This window comes from Notolepis coatsorum, assembly GCF_963971535.1.
Source record: "Notolepis coatsorum genome assembly, contig: SCAFFOLD_295, whole genome shotgun sequence".
Lineage (NCBI taxonomy): Eukaryota > Metazoa > Chordata > Actinopteri > Aulopiformes > Paralepididae > Notolepis > Notolepis coatsorum.
The window spans coordinates 270,582-284,360 of NW_028173821.1; positions in this window are offsets into that span (position 1 = coordinate 270,582).

Below are 13,779 nucleotides of genomic sequence, written 5' to 3' on the forward strand. Positions count from 1 at the left end.
AGTGAATACAAATATTATTGTCGTTACAAAGCAGCACAGTGTAAACGCAACCGAGAACGGGACCTGCGAGCCCCAGAGAGTTGTGGGAAACATAATATAATAATAACTCACTCAGTCGAATGGATCATCCGGTTAATAACATTTATTTATTAACTCGGAGTGATCAATACATAGTCAGAGAAGGCCTGGGTGGCCCTCATCCAAGTTACTGGCTAAGAGACCAGGAAGTAAGGGAGAGAGTCAGAGAGGGGGGGGGGGGGGGGGGGGGGCTCCTTTAACCCTTTCACTGCCACACGACGGCCGGTTAACCCTTTCACTGTGACAATACAGAAGGTTAGCCCTTTACTATCACACAACCGACGGCGATGCTCCATCATTAGCATCATTATGGATGCATCGCCGTCGGTTGTGTGATAGTAAAGGGCTAACCTTCTGTCGTGTGGCAGTGAAAGGGTTAATAGTCAGGAGAGGGGGGGGGGGGGGGCACACCATAAACTGTAGGTTTGGGGGAAGGGAGGTGGTCTCTGTGAAGACATGTTTGTTACGGGGCAGAGGGAGGAGTCGAGCTCCTGTTTCCCCACGAACATTGGCTCGGTGTACCTTTCTGTGTGTATTCATCCACAATCTATAGCTCGACATGAAACGATTCGCAATTAATCGTAAAAATAATTACGTATAATCTGTATGTTGTCATAAATGTCTTGATGAATTGAAAATGGGGGACCCTGATGTAAACGAGACGAAAGTCTTTCTCTGGTCAGTAACATCCCCTTGACAATTGTGTGTATGGAGTCGTACTGTATTGTACCCATTCTGTACAATCTGTTAATACAATTTTCAATCAAACCAGAGAACACAGGTATTGGAACGACACACAGTCTCATCTCCTGAAACCTCGATGTGGCTTGAGTGACTGATGGCCTGACCCGAAAACCCCATTCGATGCCCTCGGCTGCGCTGTGAGTAAAAAGGTCAAACGCCCCCCCCCCCACCGCCCTCAGATCAAGCCTGAGAGAATAATGAAAGATTGAAGGCCAACCTGACCCCAACCCAGGGCTCTAGTGTCGGGACTAGTATTAAACGTCTAGCGTGGCGTTCTCTTTCTCCCTCCTGTGGATGTGATCCGCTCTCGTCTCCTCGGACGGGGGGGGGGGGGGTAAATGTTAGTCGCTATAAAGGTAACGATTTTGAATGTGAGCGACTCCCGTCTTTACGATGATGATGGCCTGTGTGGGAAGAGCCACTCCGTCTCCCCATAACTATAAATGTTCAGCTGAGATGATATTGTTATCTAGTCACCGAGAGAGCTTTGGACCGCGGCCAGCGTCGCCGGGTGACCGCTTGTGTCTTTGTTTACACTGAGGCTCGCTCTCTCTCTCTTCTCTTGTGTCTTTGTTTACACTGAGGCTCTCTCTCTCTCTTCGCTTGTGTCTTTGTTTACACTGAGGCTCTCTCGCTCTCTCTTCTCTTGTGTCTTTGTTTACACTGAGGCTCGCTCTCTCTCTCTTCTCTTGTGTCTTTGTTTACACTGAGGCTCGCTCTCTCTCTTCTCTTGTGTCTTTGTTTACACTGAGGCTCGCTCTCTCTCTCTTCGCTTGTGTCTTTGTTTACACTGAGGCTCGCTCTCTCTCTCTTCGCTTGTGTCTTTGTTTACACTGAGGCTCGCTCTCTCTCTCTTCGCTTGTGTCTTTGTTTACACTGAGGCTCGCTCTCTCTCTCTTCTCTTGTGTCTTTGTTTACACTGAGGCTCGCTCTCTCTCTTCGCTTGTGTCTTTGTTTACACTGAGGCTCGCTCTCTCTCTCTTCGCTTGTGTCTTTGTTTACACTGAGGCTCGCTCTCTCTCTCTTCTCTTGTGTCTTTGTTTACACTGAGGCTCGCTCTCTCTCTTCTCTTGTGTCTTTGTTTACACTGAGGCTCGCTCTCTCTCTCTTCTCTTGTGTCTTTGTTTACACTGAGGCTCGCTCTCTCTCTCTTCTCTTGTGTCTTTGTTTACACTGAGGCTCGCTCTCTCTCTCTTCTCTTGTGTCTTTGTTTACACTGAGGCTCGCTCTCTCTTCTCTTGTGTCTTTGTTTACACTGAGGCTCGCTCTCTCTTTGCTTGTGTCTTTGTTTACACTGAGGCTCGCTCTCTCTTTGCGTGTGTCTTTGTTTACACTGAGGCTCGCTCTCTCTCTCTTCTCTTGTGTCTTTGTTTACACTGAGGCTCGCTCTCTCTCTCTTCTCTTGTGTCTTTGTTTACACTGAGGCTCGCTCTCTCTCTTCGCTTGTGTCTTTGTTTACACTGAGGCTCGCTCTCTCTCTCTTCGCTTGTGTCTTTGTTTACACTGAGGCTCGCTCTCTCTCTCTTCGCTTGTGTCTTTGTTTACACTGAGGCTCGCTCTCTCTCTCTTCGCTTGTGTCTTTGTTTACACTGAGGCTCGCTCTCTCTCTCTTCTCTTGTGTCTTTGTTTACACTGAGGCTCGCTCTCTCTCTCTTCTCTTGTGTCTTTGTTTACACTGAGGCTCGCTCTCTCTCTCTTCGCTTGTGTCTTTGTTTACACTGAGGCTCGCTCTCTCTCTCTTCGCTTGTGTCTTTGTTTACACTGAGGCTCTCTCTCTCTCTCTTCTCTTGTGTCTTTGTTTACACTGAGGCTCGCTCTCTCTCTTCTCTTGTGTCTTTGTTTACACTGAGGCTCTCGCTCTCTCTCTTCTCTTGTGTCTTTGTTTACACTGAGGCTCTCTCTCTCTTCTCTTGTGTCTTTGTTTACACTGAGGCTCGCTCTCTCTCTCTTCTCTTGTGTCTTTGTTTACACTGAGGCTCTCGCTCTCTCTCTTCTCTTGTGGCTTTGTTTACACTGAGGCTCTCTCTCTCTTCTCTTGTGTCTTTGTTTACACTGAGGCTCGCTCTCTCTTCGCTTGTGTCTTTGTTTACACTGAGGCTCGCTCTCTCTCTCTTCTCTTGTGTCTTTGTTTACACTGAGGCTCGCTCTCTCTCTCTTCGCTTGTGTCTTTGTTTACACTGAGGCTCTCTCTCTCTTCTCTTGTGTCTTTGTTTACACTGAGGCTCGCTCTCTCTCTCTTCTCTTGTGTCTTTGTTTACACTGAGGCTCGCTCTCTCTCTCTTCTCTTGTGTCTTTGTTTACACTGAGGCTCGCTCTCTCTCTTCTCTTGTGTCTTTGTTTACACTGAGGCTCGCTCTCTCTCTTCTCTTGTGTCTTTGTTTACACTGAGGCTCGCTCTCTCTCTTCTCTTGTGTCTTTGTTTACACTGAGGCTCGCTCTCTCTTCGCTTGTGTCTTTGTTTACACTGAGGCTCGCTCTCTCTCTCTTCTCTTGTGTCTTTGTTTACACTGAGGCTCGCTCTCTCTCTCTTCGCTTGTGTCTTTGTTTACACTGAGGCTCGCTCTCTCTCTCTTCGCTTGTGTCTTTGTTTACACTGAGGCTCGCTCTCTCTCTCTTCGCTTGTGTCTTTGTTTACACTGAGGCTCGCTCTCTCTCTCTTCTCTTGTGTCTTTGTTTACACTGAGGCTCGCTCTCTCTCTCTTCGCTTGTGTCTTTGTTTACACTGAGGCTCGCTCTCTCTCTCTTCTCTTGTGTCTTTGTTTACACTGAGGCTCGCTCTCTCTCTCTATCGCTTGTGTCTTTGTTTACACTGAGGCTCGCTCTCTCTCTTCTCTTGTGTCTTTGTTTACACTGAGGCTCGCTCTCTCTCTCTATCGCTTGTCTTTGTTTACACTGAGGCTCGCTCTCTCTCTCTTCGCTTGTGTCTTTGTTTACACTGAGGCTCGCTCTCTCTTCGCTTGTGTCTTTGTTTACACTGAGGCTCGCTCTCTCTTCGCTTGTGTCTTTGTTTACACTGAGGCTCGCTCTCTCTCTCTTCGCTTGTGTCTTTGTTTACACTGAGGCTCGCTCTCTCTCTCTTCGCTTGTGTCTTTGTTTACACTGAGGCTCGCTCTCTCTCTCTTCTCTTGTGTCTTTGTTTACACTGAGGCTCGCTCTCTCTCTTCGCTTGTGTCTTTGTTTACACTGAGGCTCGCTCTCTCTCTCTTCGCTTGTGTCTTTGTTTACACTGAGGCTCGCTCTCTCTCTCTTCTCTTGTGTCTTTGTTTACACTGAGGCTCGCTCTCTCTCTCTTCTCTTGTGTCTTTGTTTACACTGAGGCGCTCTCTCTCTCTTCTCTTGTGTCTTTGTTTACACTGAGGCTCTCTCTCTTCTCTTGTGTCTTTGTTTACACTGAGGCTCGCTCTCTCTCTCTTCTCTTGTGTCTTTGTTTACACTGAGGCTCTCTCTCTCTTCTCTTGTGTCTTTGTTTACACTGAGGCTCTCTCTCTCTCTCTTCGCTTGTGTCTTTGTTTACACTGAGGCTCGCTCTCTCTCTCTTCTCTTGTGTCTTTGTTTACACTGAGGCTCGCTCTCTCTCTTCTCTTGTGTCTTTGTTTACACTGAGGCTCGCTCTCTCTCTCTTCGCTTGTGTCTTTGTTTACACTGAGGCTCGCTCTCTCTCTCTATCGCTTGTGTCTTTGTTTACACTGAGGCTCGCTCTCTCTCTCTATCGCTTGTGTCTTTGTTTACACTGAGGCTCGCTCTCTCTCTCTTCGCTTGTGTCTTTGTTTACACTGAGGCTCGCTCTCTCTCTCTTCGCTTGTGTCTTTGTTTACACTGAGGCTCGCTCTCTCTCTCTTCTCTTGTGTCTTTGTTTACACTGAGGCTCGCTCTCTCTCTTCGCTTGTGTCTTTGTTTACACTGAGGCTCGCTCTCTCTCTCTTCTCTTGTGTCTTTGTTTACACTGAGGCTCTCTCTCTCTTCGCTTGTGTCTTTGTTTACACTGAGGCTCGCTCTCTCTCTTCTCTTGTGTCTTTGTTTACACTGAGGCTCTCGCTCTCTCTTCTCTTGTGTCTTTGTTTACACTGAGGCTCTCGCTCTCTCTCTTCTCGTGTGTCTTTGTTTACACTGAGGCTCGCTCTCTCTCTCTTCTCTTGTGTCTTTGTTTACACTGAGGCTCGCTCTCTCTCTCTTCGCTTGTGTCTTTGTTTACACTGAGGCTCGCTCTCTCTCTTCTCTTGTGTCTTTGTTTACACTGAGGCTCTCTCTCTCTCTCTTCGCTTGTGTCTTTGTTTACACTGAGGCTCGCTCTCTCTCTCTTCTCTTGTGTCTTTGTTTACACTGAGGCTCGCTCTCTCTCTCTTCTCTTGTGTCTTTGTTTACACTGAGGCTCGCTCTCTCTCTCTTCTCTTGTGTCTTTGTTTACACTGAGGCTCGCTCTCTCTCTTCTCTTGTGTCTTTGTTTACACTGAGGCTCTCTCTCTCTTCGCTTGTGTCTTTGTTTACACTGAGGCTCGCTCTCTCTCTCTTCTCTTGTGTCTTTGTTTACACTGAGGCTCGCTCTCTCTCTTCTCTTGTGTCTTTGTTTACACTGAGGCTCGCTCTCTCTCTCTTCTCTTGTGTCTTTGTTTACACTGAGGCTCGCTCTCTCTCTCTTCTCTTGTGTCTTTGTTTACACTGAGGCTCGCTCTCTCTCTTCGCTTGTGTCTTTGTTTACACTGAGGCTCGCTCTCTCTCTCTTCTCTTGTGTCTTTGTTTACACTGAGGCTCGCTCTCTCTCTCTTCTCTTGTGTCTTTGTTTACACTGAGGCTCGCTCTCTCTCTTCGCTTGTGTCTTTGTTTACACTGAGGCTCGCTCTCTCTCTCTTGGCTTGTGTCTTTGTTTACACTGAGGCTCGCTCTCTCTCTCTTCGCTTGTGTCTTTGTTTACACTGAGGCTCGCTCTCTCTCTTCTCGGAAGCTGCTGCTCGTCGTGAATGCGTTTACGATGAAAGTGATCACTCACACAATTGTTAAGAAGTGATTAGATTTGTTTGCCTGGCTCTGTTTTTAGAGATGATGGGCTTGGTCTCCTGTCTGTCTGTCTGTCTGTCTGTCTGTCTGTCTGTCTGTCTGTCTGTCTGTCTGTCTGTCTGTCTGTCTGTCTGTCTGTCTGTGTCTCTCTCTGTCTCTGTCTGTCTGTCTGTCTGTCCCTCTCTGTCTCTGTCTGTCTGTCTGTCTGTCCCTCTCTTTCTCTCTTCCTCTCCCAGAACCCCTCAGTGTAGCAGGTCTCTCTCTCTTCCTCTTCCTCTCCCAGAACCCCTCAGTGTAGCAGGTCTCTCTCTCTTCCTCTTCCTCTCCCAGAACCCCTCAGTGTAGCAGGTCTCTCTCTCTTCCTCTTCCTCTCCCAGAACCCCTCAGTGTAGCAGGTCTCTCTCTCTTCCTCTTCCTCTCCCAGAACCCCTCAGTGTAGCAGGTCTCTCTCTCTTCCTCTTCCTCTCCCAGAACCCCTCAGTGTAGCAGGTCTCTCTCTCTTCCTCTTCCTCTCCCAGAACCCCTCAGTGTAGCAGGTCTCTCTCTCTTCCTCTCCCAGAACCCCTCAGTGTAGCAGGTCTCTCTGTCTGCCTCTTCCTCTTCCTCTGCTCCGGCCCGTTATCCCATAGGGCTGTCACATTATTTTCGAATTTCGAATTTCATTTCGAATAAAATTCGAATAAAAGTTTTGTAAACGTTTTCTAAATAAAAGAAAATTGTATGAACAGATTGCAGAATGGGTACAATACAGTACGGCTCAATGCACACAATAGTTAAGGGGATGCAGACCAGAGAAAGACTTTCGTCTTGTTTACATCAGGGTCCCCCATTTTCAATTCATCATGAATTGTAAGTAGGGTGCAACTAGCACCGTGCAATCCATTCTAGCCTCTGTGTTTATTATTCCTCTTCTAACCACTGGACTCCACTAAGATTAAGATATTCCTTTATTGATCCCCTTGGGGGAATTCAGGCATCATAGCAGCATGGGGGAGGGGGAGGGGGAGGTAGTAAAAACAAGCAGTGTAAACAATATAACAAATCAATATAATTAACTAACTAACGAACTAACTGAAATATACAGTATTCACATAAGGTGCAGTATGCATAAGGTATAGTGTTATTGTCCTTTTAGGTTCCTAGTAGTTGGATGTCTGGCCGCAGTCCCTGCCCACTGTTGTGGGGCCTGATGGCCGCTGGTATGAAGGACTGGCCGAGGCGGTTAGTTGAGTGTCGGGGGGGTATGAGTCTGTGACTGAACGTGCTTCTCATCTTGACTAGCTCGTCGTAGAGGGGGCGGGAGGGATTCTCCAGGATAGCAGCCAGCCTCCTTCTCATCCCCCTCTCTGCCACCACCTCTATAGTCTGACCAGCTCGACTCCCACCACAGAGCTCACTACTGCAATTCGAAACTGGCCCCTGTAAATGTCCTCCTAACCCAACCTCCTCCAATGTACAGTAAATGACCAAACATGGTCTTGTCAATATTCCAATGTACAGTTTTGCTTGTACAGTGTCCCCCACCCACCCCTCCTACCCACCCCACCTACCCAACCTCCTCCAATGTACAGTTTCTACGTCAAATGTATATACTCTCTTTTCTGGACTCTTTTTGTATCACAAACAGTACTGTATTTGCAAATCTGGTATGTCATAAATGTATAGATGTAGCAGTACTGTCTATCTGTACGTTGTGTATGTTATGATGAATTGAAAATGGGGGACCCTGATGTAAACAAGACGAAAGTCTTTCTCTGGTCTGCACCCCCTTAACAATTGTATGTAGTCTCGACTCCCGGAGAGTCAGCATTGCCTTGGCTTGGGCTGATCGCTATACTAACTCGTTTGGCTGAGTTAGGGGGGAGGGAAGCCGTGGGTGGGTCCTGGGCGTTGTGGACAGCGACCCCTACAGTTCGGTCGGGGCGCCTGCACAGCGAGGGTAGGATCTGGAGAAAGGTAGTGTGACCTTCCACACGTTACACTCTCCCGGTGAGAATCTGCGCGGCCAGGCTGGCTGCCGGCTGGCTGCACATGCGTCGGAGGAAAGCATGTGACAGTCTCCGGCCTCCCGGACCAACAGTAGGGGGGGGTGCGCAACAACCAGGAAGGGGGTTGGGAATTGGCATAACGACTAACAGTGGGATGGGAGAAAATCGGAAAAAAAGGAGGGGGAATAAGATGACAATAAAAAAAATTATGTATTGAGCTGTACTGTATTGTACCCATTCTGCAATCTGTTAATAAAGTTTTCAATCAATCAATCAAACTAAGCAGCGCCAGGCATCCTCTCTAACCACTGGACTCCACTAAGCAGCGCCAAGCATCCTCTCTAACCACTGGACTCCACTAAGCAGCGCCAGGCATCCTCTCTAACCACTGGACTCCACTAAGCAGCGCCAGGCATCCTCTCTAACCACTGGACTCCACTAAGCAGCGCCAGGCATCCTCTCTAACCACTGGACTCCACTAAGCAGCACCAAGCATCCTCTCTAACCACTGGACTCCACTAAGCAGCACCAAGCATCCTCTCTAACCACTGGACTCCACTAAGCAGCACCAAGCATCCTCTCTAACCACTGGACTCCACTAAGCAGCGCCAAGCATCCTCTCTAACCACTGGACTCCACTAAGCAGCGCCAGGCATCCTCTCTAACCACTGGACTCCACCAAGCAGCGCCAAGCATCCTCTCTAACCACTGGACTCCACTAAGCAGCGCCAAGCATCCTCTCTAACCACTGGACTCTACTAAGCAGCACCAAGCATCCTCTCTAGAGTCATGATGTGAATAAAAACAACAGATCACAAACATATTATAAAACAAAACAAAGGGCTTATTTGGAACCTCGACAAGATTTAGTTTTCCTGATTTTGTCCTTGCCCGTCTTTATATTGTATGTTCTCTTAATGTTTTTATGAATTGCCCTGTTCTTTTTTTGGTTTTTCAACTTGTGAAGCACTCTGTGCATTCATGCTGGGAAGGGTGCTATTATAGAAATAAAGTTTGACTTACTTACAAGTCAAATAACATTAGTGTATGTGAGTAAAACCAACGAGAAAATGTCAAAGACTGTAGTACTAATATATAGAGATTAGTGTAAAAGAAAACTGAAATGGGCAGAGTAGCCGACTATACTCATGACTTCAGACGGGTTGAGGTGAGATTCGTTTAGGTTACCGGGCTAAAGCTTTACATTATTAACATAATAATAAACATTTTGTCCACAGGTACACATGCATTTATCAAACCAAGCCTTCGATGCAGGTGCAGAATGTGAAGGTCCACACACACACACACACACACGCACACGCACACACACACACGCACTACTGCTAAACATAATAATGGGTGCACATTTATCAAACAGAGTCATTTTTAAACAGCCATTGGGAGACGATGTTCAGCCAGATGTTTAAATGGTTCCACAATAAGGTACAGCTCACCAGCTATAGATCAAGTTTCAAGTTTTGTTTTATTTGTCACATACTGTATAAGCTACATGTACATTACAGTGACATGCTTATTTCTGTATGAGCCTCCTGAGATTGTGCTTCATACAATAAAAAGTGTAAAGAATAAAGGCCAAACCCTATACAAAATGTACAATATACAACCTAAAGTACAAAGTGAAGTACAAAATGTACAAACAAAGTACAAATGCAAGCTTTTTTAAATGCAAAATTGAGGTAGCGATGTAGTGCAAATATTTTTGTAATAAATGGATAAAGATATGGTGTAGTGTTTAAAGTGAGTGTTTAAAGTGAGTGTGTGCATTTGGATGAGTGTGAATGTAGATTATACGTTAGTGTTACATGGAGTCGTTGAGCAGCCTGACGGCCTGGGGATAGAAGCTCCTTCTGAGTCTCTCTGTGCCGGCCATGAGACTCCCGGAGCGCTTGCCTGACCGCAGCAGTTCAAAGAGGCAGTTGTTTGGGTGACGTCTGGAGTCTTTGACTATATTCTCTTAGCCATGGCCCTGCAAATAAATGTCTGGTGTAAATGTCCTATTGTGCGTTTGGCTGATCGAGCCCCTCTCTGCAGTCTGCTGCGGTCGTGTGCGGCGCTGTTCCCAAACCAGGAGGTGATGTTACCAGTGAGGATGCTCTCTATTGTGCACAAGTAGAAGTTCTTTAGTATCTCTAATTATTTAGAAGCCACGCCTTCTTCACTACTCTGCACAACATAATCAAATAATAATGCTGTCTTTCCCTGCCTGCCATTGGTCAAAACTTTAGTTAAATTGAGAAGCGCTATATAAATAAAATGAATTATTATTATTATTATTATTTAACACTTATTACATATTTCCACTCAGGAGTGAGTGTAACAATGACACAACTTCCAACCACATTGCACAAGAGTCTAAATTTCACTTTCCATATACACACTTGTTCATAGTAACATGTATTAAAGCAGCAACCAGCGATTAGGCGATAAAGCTGCTGTAGGAAACGTCGGAGACATTAGCAGGAGTGAGTTTACCTGCCCAGCAGAAATGGAACACGCGCTGCATCACTCTGGGAGTCTGTGGAAAGATCCATACTATACGTCATGTTATAGCCATGAGTAATATATTTACTAGTGCTGTCGGGCGATTCAAAAAATGTATCTAATTAATTACAGGTTTTGTAATTAATTAATCTATTTTAATCGCATAACCATTTTATGCCTGATATTCTATAATCATATTTCAAATTGCATGTGTCCGAATGGCAGAATTCAGTACTGTATCTACAAACCTTCTGTTTAATCATCTTCCATCTATTAATTTGCTTAGATCTTTCAGGTCTGGTCAATTTGAGCATGGTGTTATTCACAGTCAAAGATTTAAAAAAAAATGTATTGATATTCTTATTTGGTTCATTACAATTTACTCAAAATAAAATTGTCATTCAATCAATCACCGTGCAGATTGATTGATTGAATGAAAATGTTATTAACAGATTGCAGAATGGGTACAATACAGTACGGCTCAATACACACAATTGTTAAGGGATGCAGACCAGAGAAAGACTTTCGTCTTGTTTACATCAGGGTCCCCCATTTTCAATTCATAATGAATTGTAAGTAAGGGTGCAACTTGCTCCGTGCAATCCATTCTTTGTGGATCTAGCCCACAGTATTTCTGACACTGGGAATACATTCCCTGAGATTCATAGATTCATAGACCATATTAAAAAAAAGTCTGTAAATGTGTATTCTACATTCTTATGGAATGAATGAGATACAAAAAAAATATTATTTAAAAAAAAAAAAAACTTTTTTTTGGTAATTAATTTTGAGTTAATTTTCATAACACGATAATTTGCTGTGTAATTAATTAATCTAATTAACGCGATAAACTGACAGCCCTAATATTTACGTATTGTATAAGTAGTATATTCACGTTTTCTATTGACAAAAGTCTAAGACCGGGAGTCGAACCAATAATGATTGCGTCGCGGCCGGGCGAGTGCTCTCACCACCAGACCAGGCCACTCTGCTACGTACACAGCAGTACTATGATTATGGTTTCAGTTAAGGTTAGTTTTAGCGTTTGCTTAACGGTTATGGTTGAGATATGACGTTAAGGTAACAGTGTGGTTAAGGTTAAAGGTTTGGGGCGAGGCTATCAGAAAAGTGTGTCTTGGTCGTCTCGAGGTAAAGGCACTTGCCTCCCATGCGAGCGCCCTGGGTTCACTGACCAGCAGGGGAACCCAAAATATATATATATTTTAATCCTCTTTTTCTCCGCCTGATTTTTCAATTTTTCTCCCCGTCCCATTTTTTTGTCGTTATGCCAATTCCCCCCCCCCCCCCCCCCCCCCCCTCCCCTACCTGGTTGTTGTGCGCATGTTCCCCCTACTGGTCGGTACAAGGGAACCCTGAAGTCCACCACATGCTTCCTCCGACACATGTGGAGACAGCCAGTGACTCTCTTCTCACCTGGCAGCGAGGGCTCTCATTGGTGAAGTGTAACGCGTGGGAGGTCACGCTGCCTTCCTCAAGTCCTGCCTCCGCTGAGCAGGCGCCCAGACCTGACCTGTAGGTGTCACTGTCCACAACGCCAGATTACCACCCACGACTTCCCTCCCCTAACCCAGCCAAACGAGTTAGTATGACGACCGGCCCAAGCCGCAGGGCAATGCTGACTCCGGGAGTCGAGACCACAGCCTCTTGCATTGGTGACGAGCGCAATCTCCGCTACGCCATCCGACCACCAACCCAAAATATTTCTGAATAAAAAATGTATATGTAACATACTTATTACACACATATGTACACATTGTACATTTTCGATACAACATGTCAATAATACTACTCATTCCTAGAACGAAACGTACAATATGTACCTTGTGAGAGAAAATGGTGGTTTTTCAATGTATGTGATGTATAGATTGGGGAGAGATGACAGCTAAAATGGTAGATCGAAATGTGCATGGAAGCAGGAGACGGTGATATTGACGGTGGTGGAACCAGTGGTTTCACAGGCACAGGCCGCGTCAGTGAGGGTTTTGTTATGCATTCCTTGGAAGAACATCTGAGATAAGACGGAGTGTCTCCCAGAGAGGGAGAGCGGTTCACAGTGAATGAAAGTTTATTAGTGTTAAAGGTTATGCAGTTGTCATGACAACACGTCGCATGACAACCAGAAGGCGGGGCCGTCGTTGCGACGACGAACATCTATGAGTCGAACGGTGTTTCCGGGTGGAAGCCAGACTAAAATCTGACTGAGACTAAGAGGGAAGAAACCAGAAGAGACTCTCTCCTCTCTTTGAGAGAGATGGGGGGGGGGGGGGAGAATGGCACATCACCAGTAGCTTCGGCTACCACGAGGATGGTCTTAGGCTAACGAACAGGCCTGAACACTATTGGACTGAACAGCAAAAGGACGATAATCTGAACACACCGAAAGATCATTAGAATACTCTTCAAGGACAATAACATCTGTTGACATCTGAGCTGAGGTTTCTGTTTATAGCAATAAAACCACGCTTTTCCTTGTAAGGTATTTCACGTTGTCGAAGTGTCGAATTCTTACGGAATTATTATGGTTTATGGATTGCACTAACGGGGGGAGATAAGGATCTTATCTACCAGTATCGGAGACGTCAGGACCATTAAAAGTACACAACGCAGAGGAATTGGATGGAGGGCCAAACAGACGAAGACGTGATACTGGCCAGTTTGATCAGAATCTTACACTTGTTATCTGCTTCCGGCTGCCCTTGGGATGAAGGTTTAGTCGCCGTCGACTAAAGACGCACCACTATCTGAAATAATAATTTTTTATTTTATTTAAAAAAAATGTAATCTAACCCTAACTATCCTTACTGTCATGCACTTGTCCTAATAAACTAACCTACACTGTAGCACTCAACACTTTGATGAACATTGTTACTCAGCTGATAGTTGTATCCTTCCTGATGACTTGTCCTACAGAACTTTTAAGTCGCTTTGGATAAAAGCGTCAGCTAAATGACTGAATGAAGGACGACGGGATGGGTCAAGTGCAGAGACTCAATCGCATCGGCGACACAAAAAATTGCATGTGTATGTGTGTGTGCCGCCCATCGCATGTGTGCAGGGGCGTAGCTGGGGGGGGGGGGGGGGGGGGGGTAGCTTAGGATGATTCCAAGGGCCCAGCACTGGGGGGGGGGGGGGGGGCCCAAAAAAAAAAAGAAAAAACTATTTAATTTACTAGACATCACTCAGGTGTATTATTGATGCTCTTATTGATACTATGTTTGTTTCTGAAGTGTGTGTGTGTGTGAGATATATAGAGAGAGAGGGGGGGCTTTGGTAGACTATTGCATTGGTCCATTCATTGAAGATGAACGCAATGCGACATCCTTTACTAGGCTCACCCACCAACAGTGCAGGTGCTGAACTGCTGATCCGAATGTATAGGTAAAAACCATATTATGCGTTTTCATCAATAAAAAAATGGCCAAAAGAAAGTCCGCTCGCAGCGCTTACGCGCGCT